The sequence below is a fragment of the Microcebus murinus genome, chromosome 4, assembly GCF_040939455.1.
Source record: "Microcebus murinus isolate Inina chromosome 4, M.murinus_Inina_mat1.0, whole genome shotgun sequence".
Classification (NCBI taxonomy): Eukaryota; Metazoa; Chordata; class Mammalia; order Primates; family Cheirogaleidae; genus Microcebus; species Microcebus murinus.
This window is the reverse complement of record NC_134107.1, coordinates 86559636-86574757: the sequence shown is the minus strand read 5'-3', so window position 1 is coordinate 86574757 and position 15122 is coordinate 86559636. Positions and strand designations below refer to the sequence as shown.

Here is a 15122-nt window from a genome sequence, read left to right as displayed (position 1 = left end):
ACAAAAGATAAATATTGGTGAGGGTATGGAGAAAAGAGAAACTTGTACACTGTTGGTGGAAATGTAAATCGGTATGACCATTATAAAAAAATAGTATAGAGGTTCCTCAAAAAATTGAAAATAGAACTACCATATGACTGAGCAATCCCTCTGCTGCATATATATTCTTAGGAAATGAAATTATTAACTCATAGAGATATCTATGCTCCTATGTTCACTGCAGCATTATTCACAATTGATAAGATATGGAAACAAGTCTAAATGCTCATTGACAGATGAATGAATAAATAAATTATGATATATATACACACACACACATACACACAATGAAATATTATTCAGCCATAAACAAGGAGATACTTCCATTTGCAATAGCATGGATATATCCAGAGGGTATTATGCTAAGTGAAATAAGGCAAACACAGGAAAAAAAATTCATTATCTTACTTATATGTAGAATCTAATAAAAAGTTGAATACATACATATATAAAGTAGACCAGTGGTTACAAGTGATGGGGAAGGGGAGGAAATGGGAGAAGTAGGTCAAAGGTACAAACTTGTAGTTATTCAGGGTAAATATTCTAGACATCTAATGGACAGCATGAGGACTATAGTTAATGATATTGTATTGTATATTGAAATTTGCAAAGAGAATAGATTTTAGGTGCTCTTACCACATACATGCACAAAAGAAGTAACTATGGAAGGTGACAGACAGGTGAATTTGCTTGTCTATAATCATTTCTCTCTATATATATTATTTATATATATTTATTTATATATAAACATATATATAAATAACATATAACATGTTAAATATGTATAATAAAAATAAATTAAAAAAATGAAAACTAGATCTGAGTATGTTACTCAGAAAGCATCACAGAGAGATTTTTTTTTAAATATGAAAATGTTGTTATGAGACATGGCAAACAGAATCAAAACCTCCAAGTTACATACAATAATGTTTCAGAAGAAAAGGCTATATTCAAAAGATTAACCATGTATGAATTTTTAAATTTGAAGAAAGATTGAAATCTTGGAAGTAGCTGACAAGATGTAAACAGAAAAAAATAAACTCAACTAATCTGTCTGTTAGTAAAAAAACAAAAAACCCAGAAAAAACTTCTAAAAAACTGCCTTATTAAAGAAGACAAACGGCTCTTCCGGGGTCGCTGTCTGCAGGCCCTCAAAATGGTACAATGTTTGACATATCGCCATAGGCTTTTCTACAACACAGCCTCTAACAAAACTAGGCTGTCCCGAACCCCTGGTAATAGAATTGTTTACCTTTATACCAAGAAGGTTGGGAAAGCACCAAAATCTGCATGTGGTGTGTGCCCAGGTAGACTTCGAGGGGTTAGTGCGAGAGACCTGTGAGACCTAAAATTCTTATGAGGTTGACTAAAACAAAAAAACATGTCAGCAGGGCCTATGGTGGTTCCATGTGTGCTAAATGTGTTCGTGACAGGATCAAACATGCTTTCCTTATCGAGGAGCAGAAAATCGTTGTGAAGGTGTTGAAGGGACAAGAACAGAGCCAGAAAGCTAAATAAGAAAATGAACCTTTTTTGAGGAATAAAAATTAAAAGGCTTACAGAAAAAAAAAAAAAAAGACAAAGGAATGACTATCAGATGGATAGTATACTTCTCATGCAAAACAGTAAATGACAGAAAATGATGTAGTAATATCTTCAAAGTGTTGAAAAAGATTTTTAAAAAAATTACAATTCTATACCAAACTAAATTTTTATTCATATGCAGGTTGAAGGGAAAACAAAGACGTTTTAGAGCAAATAAGACTAAGTATTTTCTGCCCACAGATCATCACAAAGAACTCTAGAATGTACAGCAAGCAGGGAAGTAAACTCAAAAGGAAAGTAGATTTCTTTCAAGAAGCAATTAGTGTGAGACTGCAAGGACTTTTTTTCCTTGCGGTGCTATAATTCATCTCTTTTTAGTGGGATTTTAAAGTTGTTAAAAATTTTTTATTCTGTATATTTTACAAGTTTTTTTACTATGAACACAGATAATTTTATAGTAAGAAAAGAGTAAATTTGTTTAAAATTAAAAAGAAAGTCTATACCTGGTAATTCTCAGCCTTTGTCCTAGGACCAACACCTTGGACATTCTACTGGTTCTTTGACAAGTGCTGATTTAGTACCAATGAAGTCACTTAGGTAATAGAACCAAAATTGATGTGTGGATGAATTTCCAAATATCTATCATGAAAGTAATAAGACTATTGCTATGGCCTGAATATTGGTGCCCCCCTCCAATGTTTGAACTTAATACCCAATGTGATAGTATTAAGAGGTAGGGCCTTTGGGAAGTGATTAAGTCATGAGGGCTCTACCTCATGAACAGGATTAATGCCCTTATAAAAGAGGCTTGAATAAGCTCCTTTACCCCCCTTTCACCATGAAAGGACACAGAGAAATTACCGTCTATGAAGAATAGCTCCTTACCAGACAATGAGTCTGCTGGTGCCTTGATCTTGGACTTCCCAGCCCCCAGAATTGTGAAAAATAAATTTGTATTGCTTATAAATTACCTACTCTAAGCTATTTTGTTGTAGCAGGTACAGACTAAGACCATCACTAATGATCAGAGAAGTTATCCTAATGTCAAAGGGTAGAGATAGCCCTATATTAAAATATAAAATACTTACTTGGATAAAGTATACCCCTGAGGGACTTCATGAGAGAGAGAATAAATGCATAAAGAAATACCCTGCTGAAGTCCTGGGATATTATCATGTTCGGGCTTTATGCTTAGTGAAGTAATATTTCATAGCATTGTGGGGATATTGAGGAGCCCTGAATCATAGCTAATTATGAAGTCAACTAAACCTCTTCACGTTGGAATGAGAGCTCTAAATCCTGTATCATTTCTGCAGTTTTTGTACTCCCACCAAATCCATGCAGACAACTTTGGACCTCATTGAATTACTGTTTCAGGTTATCAGTCAAGGAACAATGCAAGAAAGTACTGTAGATAAGCATATTTAGGGCACCTGTTCTATATGCCTTCATAACTATCAAGAGTTAGGAACTTTTTCTTGGCTTTAGTTACTCATAGCTATCTATAGGAGAGACCTTTACTAAATACAGAATATTAGAAGAATAGACATTTATATTTATACCCTTCTCTCTTTAAACTTTAGGCAGATAATAATAGTAACCATAAGGTAGCTTAAGCAAAAAGAAGGAGTTGTGTTATAAGGATTGTCATTAAAAACAAGAGCAAATTCTTAGACAAGAACACACCAGGCTTGATACAGCAGTATTCAACAGGGAAAAGCTCTTGAACATAGGAACAATAGCCACTGAGCCAGTTCCCTGCTGCCCGTAGTATTCTAGGTCAGTGCAGAGATAGAAAGCAAACTCAAATGACAGACTGCAGGGAAGAGACTCCAACTCTTTGGCTGCACTGCCTTCCTTCCAGCTCAATATTAATGTTGAGGTGAGCACTAGCTTCTTCTGTAGTGTGATTAGAGAGTAGGTAGATCCAAGAACTTTTGCTACATATAATATAATATGGAAATCTAGCAGCTAGGTTTTTCACAGCAGTGTTGATGATTGGAAAGCCCGAGCCTTCTCCTGGTGTGATCAGAGCTGGGGTCAGGCCTTTCTCTTGGCTAGGGTTAATCACTTAAGCACTAGGCCATAAAGGGGTTCCATGGAGGTCTTCAGGAGGTCAATTTCTTTTCTGAATCTAGCCTGCAAAGAATCAATCTTTGACAAATTAACCATTATTTCTCAAGGATATAGTGTATATTTCACAGATACTATGATTAGAAAGAGCAGACAGTTGTAGTAGTGGTCAAAGCCAGAAAGAGGAAAGTTGGCAGAAACCAAGGCAACAGGTCTCTCTCTGTGTCTGTATCTCTCTCTCTGTCTGTCTCTCTCTTCTTCCCCTATATTAGTCTTCTTTACTTCATTATGCCTATCTGCCTCTTCTCACTATGAGGACTAGCTTCCTTTATTTCTCCCCATACATGGCAGATAATGATACCTCCTGCCATTGATTTTATATGTTCTCAGTTTCAGCAGCAAGTACAGCCCAAGTCGAAGTCCAAATTTCTTAGAGAAAGAATACCTTTGTCTCTGTTTGAGTCAAGTGTTCATCCCTGTTCCAATAAACGATGAGCCAGAGAGGCAGGGCAACATGCCTTCCAGGAATGGGAAAGGGAGCAGTGTTCAGAGGAAGAACATGGCTACAATTGGAGAATAGTCTCACTTTGTTGCCCAGGCTAGAGTGCCGTCACATCAGCCTAGCTCACAGCAACCTCAAACTCCTGGGCTCAGGCAATCCTTCTGCCTCAGCCTCCCGAGTAGCTGGGACTACAGACATGAGCCACCATGCCCGGCTTATTTTTTCTCTCTATATATTAGTTGGCCAATTAATTTCTTTCTACTTATAGTAGAGACAGGGGTGTGGGGGGGTTCTCACTCTTGCTCAGGCTGGTTTTGAACTCCTGACCTTGAGCAATCCGCCCGCCTCGGCCTCCCAGAGTGCTAGGATTACAGGCGTGAGCCACTGCGCCTGGCCCTCTTTCTCCCTCTCAATGAGAAAACTGAAAATTAGGAAAAGCAAGGTATAGTAACATAGCCTAGAATTTGAGATCCAGGTGGATTTCATTCCAAAGCCCATTCTCTTCTTACCACATTATACTTTCTGTTAGTAAGCTCCAGGAGTTTCTGTACACCCATTAAATACTTTTTTGGTTGGTGGATCTGAAACTATTTTTCTCCATTTTGTTCCTAAGGGGTATAAAATGAAACATGATTTGCATAAGCAGCAGCAGTTGAGTCATCCAGACAGCCACATATGGTAGTGTGCAACTGCAGCGGACAGCTTGAGCAGACATTCATGCCTGTGGTGAAGTCTTTAGAGGCCCACGTTGCAAAATTTACAGAGCAGGAGCTCAGTAAACATTTGTTGAATCTCTATTGAATAACTTATCAACTGCTAGCACTTTCAGTTCCACAGTCATATAGATGCTACTTCACTGAAAGTCCCAAGGATAGCAAAGGGTCACTTGCCTATCTGAAATTTATTCAAGTCTCTTTGAGTTAAGGAGATCCTAATATAATATTCTACTTTACCAGTGTTAATACTTTCATACTAAATAAGGCACTATGACAAAATAAAATAAAACCCAGGGAAAATAAATAATTCATGAAATCTACAGTGGAGCTAAAAATATCCTGGGGTTTTAAAACCTCTCTATTGATAGACTGTTATATTGTTTATTAAATGACTGATAAATTTACTTCTGTACTCAAAAATTACTTCTGACATGTGTAATTTAAATAAAGAATCAATTGATACAAATGCTCCACTCAATACAAATGTGAGCAATGAGTAGAAATAAACAATTTGTAATAATAATTTTGTCCTAGAGTGTTTCACTTTGAAAATGATTCACACCATGTAAAATTTTTTCCCCAAAAGCCATCTGCGTACTCAGTTGAATCAAAATTCTTTTGCTTATATGACACTGCTGCTACAAGATAAAAATATTCAGGTTTCCTATTCGACAATTTCATTCATCCTGTGTTTATGATTTATAAGGTACTGAAAAGTAAAGGTGACAAATACTATGCATCGGCTCTATGATTTCATTAACTTTTTTTATTCAGTAAAATTGACTTTTCCTATAATAGTGAGATCCAAGTAACTGTTTAAAAAATTTATTTTTAATTGGGGCCTCATATTCACCTTTTTTAGTGTAAAATTACATAAGTTTTGACAATCACATACAGTTGCATAGGAATTACCACCACAATCAAGATATTCAACATTTCAATTAATCAATAATTCCCTTGTGGCCCTGCCCCAGCCCCTAGAAATCACCTATCACTTTCTTCTTCCTAGGCATATGTCATTCCAGAGTATCATGTAAATGGAATTATGCAAATATGTAGTCTTCTGAGTCAGGCTAATTTGACTTGGCATAAAGCTTTTGAGATTTCTCTACATTATTACACATATTAGTAATTCATTCTTTTATTGTTGAGTAGTATTCCATTTATGGATGTCCACAAATTCCTTATCTATTCACTAGTGATAAACATTAAGATTTTTTCAGTTTTTGGCAATTATGAATAAAGCTGCTATGTACATTTATGTATAAGTCTTTGTATGAACGTATGTTTTCATTTTAGTTGAACAAATAACCAGGAGTGAGATTGCTGGGTCGTGTGGTTAGTATATATTTAACTGCTGCACTGATTTTTAAACTCACTGCACCATTTAGGATTTTCAAAATGCTCCATATCATCACCAAGATTTTTTTAAGCCATTCTAAGGTCATCTAAATTCCAAGTTGTTTTTAATTTTAATGAGATTGAGATTCTTTTCATGTGCCTTTTTGTCATCTCTATATCTTCTTTTGTGAAGTGTATGTTCAAATCCTTTACCTATTTTTTATGGGTTTATTTGATTTCTAATTATTGAGCTTTGAGAGTTCTTTATATATTCTAGATACAAGACCTTTACCAGATATGTGTTTTCAAAAATTTTTTTAATCTGTTACTTGTTTTTTTCATTCTGTGGACAGTGTTTTGAGAAGCAAAACTTTTAACTTTGAAAAAGTCCAAATTCGATCAATTTTTATGAATTGTGTATTTTGTGTTTTACCTAAGATATCTTTACTTAATGTAAGGTGACAAAGGTTTTCCCCATGCCTTCTTTAATAAGTTTTATAATTTCAAGTTTTACATTTAGCTATATGTCATTCTTCCAATCCATATCTTTTAAGCTGGGCATTTTATCCATTTACATTCAAGATTAATTTTGATATGTGAAGTTTTGTTCTTGTCATAATGTTAATTGTTATTTAGTTGTTTTATGAATTTTTTGATTTTTTTTCTCTTTGTGTTTTCATAATGGCAAATATTGACTTTCTATTTCTGTATTTAGAACTCTTTTGAGCATTTCTTGTAGTGTCAGTCTAGTGGTGATGAATTCCCTCAGAGCTTACTTGTCTGGGAAAGATTTTATTTCTCCTTCATTAATTAAACTTATTGTGGCAGGATATAAAATTCATGGTTGACAGTTTTTCTCTTTAAGAACTCTGAAAATAGAAGGCCATTCTCTTCTGGCTTGTAAGGTTCCCACTGAGAAGTCCACTGTTAGTCTGCTGGGGTTTCTTTTGTAGGTGACTAGATACGTTTCTCTTGCTAATTTTTGCATTTTTCCTTCATGTTGACCTTAGCCAGTTTGATAACTGTATGCTTTTGTCCTTCTTGAAATGTATTTTCCTGGAGTTCTCTGAGCCTTTTATATCTGGATAGAGATCTTTGGCTAGACTAGGGAAGAATTCCTATTTTTTAAATTCTTTTTTCTTTATTTTTAAAATTTATTTTCTTTAATTCAAAAGACCTATCTTCAAGTTCTGAGATTCTTTCTTCTGATTGATCTAGTCTATTGGTGAAAATTTCAACTGTATTTTATAACTCCTTTAATAAATTTTTTATTTTCATTTCCATTTTTTGTTTTCTTTTTAAATATCTATCTTTTTGGTAAATTTCTTGTTCACATCCTGAGTTGATTTTCTTATTTCTTTGTACTGTTTTCAGATATCTCTTGGATTTCATTGAGTTTTTATTTAAATCAATATTTTGAATTTTTTATCTGGCATTTCAGAAGTTTCATTTTGGTTGGGATCCATTGCTAAGGAGTTAGTGTGATTGCATAAGAGTGTCATATCCCCTCTTTTTTTTTTTTAATATTTCTGGAATTGTTATAGTAGTTCCTTCTCATCTAGAGAAACTATCGCTCCTTCTTATTATTTAATTTACTTTTATTTGGAGGGGACCTAAAAAAATTCTTTTCCCTTAAGGATGTGACTATAATGTACCTTAAGTGAGGTTATTTGGCTTTGTTTCTGCTTTTCATGGCAAAGACTCTGAATTCCTGGGTTATAATAACCTTAATGTGGTTGCTTTTAAAAATGATGGTTATAGTAACAGTGTACTGGTCATGTAAGGAGTTTCACGGCCTCCTGAGGAGCTGGGGTGGCAGAGGTCTTGAGAAGCTTATCTGGCTCCCTAGCACTGTGAACTGTGTCAGCAGATTTTGCATTCAGTTATGCAGTTTAACCTCCAGGCCAGTAGGTGGTGTTTGCAGGTAAGAACTAGCTCTGGCAGTGCCAATAGGGTTTATGCTTAATCTTTGTTTACTGGGAGAACTTTTCTGGTGCCTGAAACAATGGGGCTGGTCTGTGGAATGCACAGGGGCCAAAGCTTCTTGCTTGGTGGTGGAAGGAGGAAGGGAGGCAAAATTGGGCAGAGCTGGACCAGGCAAGCCCCTGCCTTTGGGTCCGTCAACGGCAGTCACAAGCACCAACCCTGAAGGAGATGTCAGAGAATTCATGAGTCCCCTGGTGAAATGCGCTGCTGCTGTCTGGTGGGGGGAGGGGCTGGCCCAGCACCACAGTCTGGCAGTCAGGAATGTGATCTCTTTCCCTATCATACTCTCATCCTGGCACTTAGGACATTCAGCTCAGTCAGACACTGGTGTTTATTTCCAGGCTGCAATACACATGAGAGCTATAGCAGCCACCTGCCTCTCAGCTCTCCACCAAACCTCTGCACCATCTGGAAATGACTGCAGTGTGGAGTCTCCTCCCTTGGCCGCAAACACACCGCTTTCCACCTCTCTATGCAGGAATGTTACAGCTCCTTGCAGGGTGCGAGTGGGGGCCCCATCTTTCCTGCAAGGTTGAGCCTGGAGGCTACACTGCCAGTGAGGACACTGTAGTCCCTCACAGCCACAGATAGGCTGTCCTTGGTGTGCCTGTACCAACTTCCCATGGGAGGGGTAAGGGCAGTGTCTGCAGTAGTTGGCTGAGTGGGAGGAGAAGACCCCCCTTCTCTGTATCTGGGCTCAAGCCCTGAGGCTGCTTGGCCAGTGGGATGGGATTTTCACTCCTCCCTTGCAAAGCTGAGCAGAGTTTGTATCTCTGCTGGAAGTATCACAGCCCATGAGAACGTAGCTCTTGGGCACAAGAAAGTGCGCCTCTGGATTCCTTTGTCCCAGGAGCTGCCCCTTAGAGCACAGCATTCTCCTTCCCCTTAGGAGTTGCACTCCTGCAGCTCCCTTGGGTTCAGCCAGCACTGTGCCACTGCCACTCTGTGAGTGGGTGATGGGGAATGTCAACAGGAGCTCCCGGGATGTGAAGATATAAGGGCTGAGGTTCCCTGGGCAGGATACAGTCGCGTGACTGCTGTCCCCAACAGTGGTGTCCCACTGGAGCTACTCGAGTCTGGGGGTGTGGTGAGCAACCAGCATGAGGCTGAAGTCTGATGTAATGCCCACCCTCAAGAAGTCCCCAAATTGCTGTGTTTAGTGTTCAGGTTTGGGGAGCCGAGGAGCTCTCTGACAGTTTGAATATCAGCAGTCTGCTGCAGGGAAAAAGGGAGCCAAAATCCTCCCACTTACCCTCTCCATGAAATACCAAGTCTCTCGGGGCTCCTAGCCAACCACTGCCAGCCAAGCTGGCCTCTTGCTTCCATCTTCTTTTGTGCCTCAGCTTCTTCCCTTCAGTTCTCAGCTAGGCTCCAGTATTATGTCCTTGATAGTCTATTCAAGTGCTGATTATCTATTTGTAATTTTGGTTCTTTCTGAGTAGAACTGGTGTCTGACGTCTCTAGTCAGCCATCTTGAATCTCCTATTCTTAATACAATGGCTAATTTTTTAAAAGCTTGCAAAATAACACATGAGATATATAAAACATTTTAGGAATATATTTACATATATTTATTTTCATACATTCCCAAGTCAAAACATATGCACTGTCCTAATGACTTGTTAACAATTGTTAAAATGCACAATTTGATAGCAATTGACAGTTTCACAAATACCATGTACTCATTTCCTTCTCAAGACCATGTAATAAAATTTTTAAAAATGTCTTTGTATATGATAAATTAAAATAGTAGTTTATTATTTTAATAACAAATAGTATAACATAATACATTTAATATTAATTAATTTTCTTTCAATAATGACAAGATTGCATTCTCCCATATGTTTATCGGGGATTAATTTTTATTTCCTGTCTTTTATCCATTCTTAGGAAGAGTTACAGGAAACTTTTTAACACAGTCTAGAACTCTGTGACTATCTGTGAATCATACTTTTTTTTTTTCTCTTTTTTTTTTTTTATTTTTTTTTTATTTTTTGAGACAGAGTCTCGCTTGTTGCCCAGGCTATAGTGAGTGCCGTGGCGTCAGGCTAGCTCACAGCAACCTCAAACTCCTGGGCTCAAGCAATCCTCCTGCCTCAGCCTCCTGAGTAGCTGGGACTACAGGCGTGCGCCACCATGCCCGGCTAATTTATATATATATATATATTAGTTAGCCAATTAATTTCTTTCTATTTATAGTAGAGACGGGGTCTCGCTCTTGCTCAGGCTGGTTTCGAACTCCTGACCTCGAGCAATCCGCCCTCCTCGGCCTCCCAGAGTGCTAGGATTACAGGCGTGAGCCACCACGCCCGGCCCTGAATCATACTTTTTGACTCAGTAATTCACCTATAGAAATTTGTCCCAAATAAATAATCTGAAATGTGAACAAATAATTATGTACAAAATATGCATTTCAGCATTAATTATAATAATGAAAACTGGGAACGAACAACCTAATTGTTTAGTATTAGAGTAATGGCTAAGTTAATTATAAACCATCTATGAGATGGCATATTATGCACCATTAAAAATAATGTTTGCAAAGAGTTGTTTAATTTCATTAGAAGAATTGATAATTAAACATTCAGTAAAAGGAGAATATGATATTTTCTTATATATATTTGTATATACACATTGTGATATTCTGTTAAAAATATACCAAAAAATTAAAAAATATATATGTTAAAATAAATATGTTGAAATTGCTTTGTAGTGGAGGGATTATGAATAATTTTTTTACTATTTCTTGACACTTTCTAGTACTTTCCATTTTTATAGCTAGAAGAAAACACTATTAAATGTTCTAGTCATTGCTTTCTGTTATTTTCCCTTCTTTTCTTTCATATCCTCATGAAATCATGAATCTTTATCTTGGCAGTGCTAAGCAGTAGGAAGATAGACCAATTTATTAATAGCAACAGTAACTAGTCACCTAGAAGCATTTTATACAATAAACATGTTCTGAATATTAGTCATTTTAATATATCCTGGGGAAATAAAAATAAATAAAATATGGAAATTGCTCTTAAGGAGTTCACTATATATTAGGGAAATAAATTCTCTGATACAAATTTGACTATAATTTAGTTTTACAGTAATAAAGTCTTTAACAAAGTGTTAAGGAAAGTTGAGAAAACAGACATAAATTCTGACTACAAAGATTGGAGATTTCAAAAAGAAGCTACAAAAGGAACTACACTTTTAAACACAAGCAGTGCTTTGGTAGGTAAAGATCTGATGCTAAGATGAAGAGAATGATGAAGATGATATCTAACATTAAGTACTGATTACAATCCAGACACTTGTTTTAAACATACCTTATCTTATTTAATCTTTGCATGGTTTTATGGAGTGGAAACTATTATTATTTCATTTTTACCTATGAGGAAACTGAAATTTAGAAAAACCAAGTAAGCTTTCCAAGGTCATAAAGCTTGCATGTAACTTAAACAGAAATTCATATCAAATCTGATTCCAATGTTCATATGTTAATCATTGTATAATTAGCATTGGTGCACATGTACATAAGAACATCTAGAGAAATCACTACTTACATATGGATCAAATTAGACCCAGAAATTAAGTATAAGTAAAGTAGAACCCCATAGAGCAGCCAATGAAAATCCACTTGTGTCATTCCACTTGCTAAATCTCCTTGCACCCAAATGTATAGGAGATGTGAGGTATAGCTTACAACAGGGATTTAGTATTGTAGGTTTACTGACATTTAAGAGTGGTTCTACCAAGTGCGTTCACAAATTCTACTGCCTCCATCCAGTTAAGACTTGCCTCTGAAATAAAACCTATCTGGAGATTTCAAGAATCTCTAGAAATCAGCTTAAGCATTTACTAGTTGAAGCTAACCCAGAATGCCTAGTTCTGTGTTTTCTTCAAATCAAATGATTAATCAAATATCAAGAAATATTGAATGATTGAAAATTTACTCATAACTGAGCTGATAATTAGATTCCAAGTTCAAGGGCTTTAACCCAGGATGATAAATATTTAAACAAATAAGTATTGGATATATAGCTTTATTTATTTTTAGATCACAAATTCTCAGATCTTTACATTATGCCCAGGGAATCACACAAAGTTATCAGTTTTAGAGAGAAATGCTGGGTCAGAAGTCTGTTGTCTAAGCCACTCCTAAGACAGATTCCTCACTTAATTCCCTTTGCTGTCAGTATATCTCCCAAACTGATGTGTGAAACTCTTGAGGGAAGTAGAAGGCTCTGTTATGCCCTGTGCACTTGCTGCCTATAGGAGAACTGGGCTTGGTTTCAATTTTTATATATTCTCACTCCACTCTTGCTCCCCTCGGCTGTCAACAATCAGGGGCCTGGGAGATTTATTCTAGCATACTTTCATTTGGTTTTCAGGAGAAAAAATGTCCCAGTAACTTCCTGAACTTTGGGTTGAGTAGGAAGTGCCTCACCTTTCCATCAGTCCCCATTACATAAATTATGCCTTTCCCACTGGAGAGATGATGATTCACCAAAATTAGATGCAGTTATTCTCAGTTGCAGGCTTGTTACGAATAGGCTAGTGGCTATGTTAAATTGGAAAGATTTTTTAAAAATATTTACCAAAAGAGAGTAAACAGCAACAAGCAAAGCTTGGAAGATGTAAAATAAAAAAGGAAAACACAAAAGGCCTTTCTTTCTACTTAAATGGAGGGCTTTGTCCTGCTACAAGGGTGGGCTTTATAGGCCAGCCACTTCTCTGCTCCCTTGTAAAGTCACTCATTTGTTTATTCCACATTTAGGGCAGGGGACCAGGCTCTGGCACTCACCAGCTGTGTGATTAACCCAGTGATTCTCAACCCAGCTGCTCTTTAAGGTTACTGGAAGTGTTTAAAATTACTCAAGCCTCCATTCTGAGCCTTTCTGAACCTCCATTTTGAAGTTATAATGAGCAAAATAAAAAGGCTGGACAGATATCAGAAACTCAGTGGGCCAGGAAGTTCATGTAAATAGGCAGAATTTTTCAAAGCCTCAAAGAATATTTTTTTTCCCATTTTTCTGTAAACACGCAAACCTTTGGAGCTGTCTTTTAGCTTTTAACATTAAAAAAAGTATGAATACATAACAAATAATTAATGCTCATTTTAACTCTATATTGAAATTATATGGCAAGAATTCATCATCAATAGCAACTTGCACTTGGCTTCATTCTAGAAATGTGCGAAAAGAAAAACCTTAGACAAGTTAAATTTAACAAAATTTAATTTAACAAATGCAATAGGGAATAGTGAAAATTACAATAAACTGGAGAGTATAAGGTATAAATATTACTATACCATATAATACCACACTATGCTATACTATACTGAAGCTGAACTCCAACTGATTGGATTTTTTGGCAAGAAAATGTGGTCAACTCTCACAATTTTCTAAAAGAAACTAGAAATCCAACAACATGGGTAAAATACTTTAGTTTTTAGATATTGGCAATTACTTTAAAAATAAAATTAAAACTTGATGTGGACTCATATTAGACCAGCAAAATATAAGCTTAGGCTTTATTGTAGACTGTAGCAGGCCAGTCTGAAACCTTGGGGAAACAGCCTACTATATATACTTTCAAGTTAGACCTGGGTTCAAATTCCATCTCTGCCTCTTACCTGTTAGTCCCTGGCAAGTAGTAAGTGCTCAATAAATGTAATTATTATTAATATTCTATTGCCTTTCTATTCTAACAGGCTAAGACCCTACTATGATTTTTTTAGCTGTACAATTTTTCAAATACTTACCTGAAATCTAAACAACCAGAAAATTCAAAGAACCAGATATTTCTTTGCAGTTTATATATTCCACATACGTTTGTTTTTTCTTTTATGAAAATAGATGAGCAGTAGCAACGATTTATTCCCTTTTGCTGAGTAGATATTAGTATTCATAAATATCTCTCATTCCAATCTCTCAATCCTTTGACATTCACAATTCAAAGTGAAAAGTAAGGTTTATAATAATGACTTTACCTCTTTAATAAATTAAAGTAAATTATTTACCTCCTAATAAATTATAGTAAATAAGGGTAAATATTTTAGCATTAAACATATTTTTATATTTGATATAGTCAGAATGTGTCATCCAAAATTCATTCATTGGAAACTTAATCCTCAATGAAGCAACTTTGGGAGGTGGGGCCTAATGGTAGGTATTTAGATCTTGAGGGGTCAACTCTCATGAATGAATTAATGTCACTGTAAAAAGGGCTTTTGGGAGTGGGTTCTTTCTCTTCTGCTCATTTGCCACGTGAGAACACAGAGTTTGTTTCTTTTCATCCTTCCGCCTTCTGCCAAATGAGGACACAACAAGAAGGTCCTCACTCAACACCAGATGCTGGTGCCTTGATCTTGGACTTCCCAGCCTACAGCACTGTGAGAAATAAATTTCTGAGTTTTTCTAAAGTCTTGGTATTCTGTTACAGCAGCACAAAAAAACTGAGATAGTGTTCTAATAGTTTGAGCAACAACTATAATTTATCTATTGCTGAATATTTGCTTAAATAAGCAAATAGTCTTAAACCTCATGGATAAATAGAAATCTGCACATTTTATTTCTAATTTTTTTTTAAAAGTAGATTTTTTTCTATGTTAGCTTTTTTGAAGAAAAAGCCACAGCACCAAAGTTCTTATGCATCAACTTTTTCCTTTCTAAGCTCAATGGGATATTTAAGAATAGATACAGAACTTTAAAAAGAAAAAAAAAAAGTCAAGCCATTCTGAAGCTCTCTTCTACTTCCTGGTTGAGAGTTTGGAGTAGTTTGAAGTCTGAAGATAGGAGCCATCAGTATTACAGAACTTGACTCAGACAAAAGGACAGGCTCTCAAAGTGGGGGAGAGAGGAGATTCCTACTAGGTGGTCTCACTCACTCCCCTCACTAAACCAAGCACCCAAATTTCTCTCCATCTT

The 15122-nt window shown here is 36.2% G+C and overlaps 1 pseudogene; it reads left to right on the top strand.

Annotated features, from left to right (window-relative positions):
• The first annotated feature begins 1156 nt into the window (after positions 1-1156).
• On the top strand, positions 1157-1572 carry LOC142870487 (large ribosomal subunit protein eL34-like; annotated as a pseudogene).
• Positions 1573-15122: the final 13550 nt, after the last annotated feature.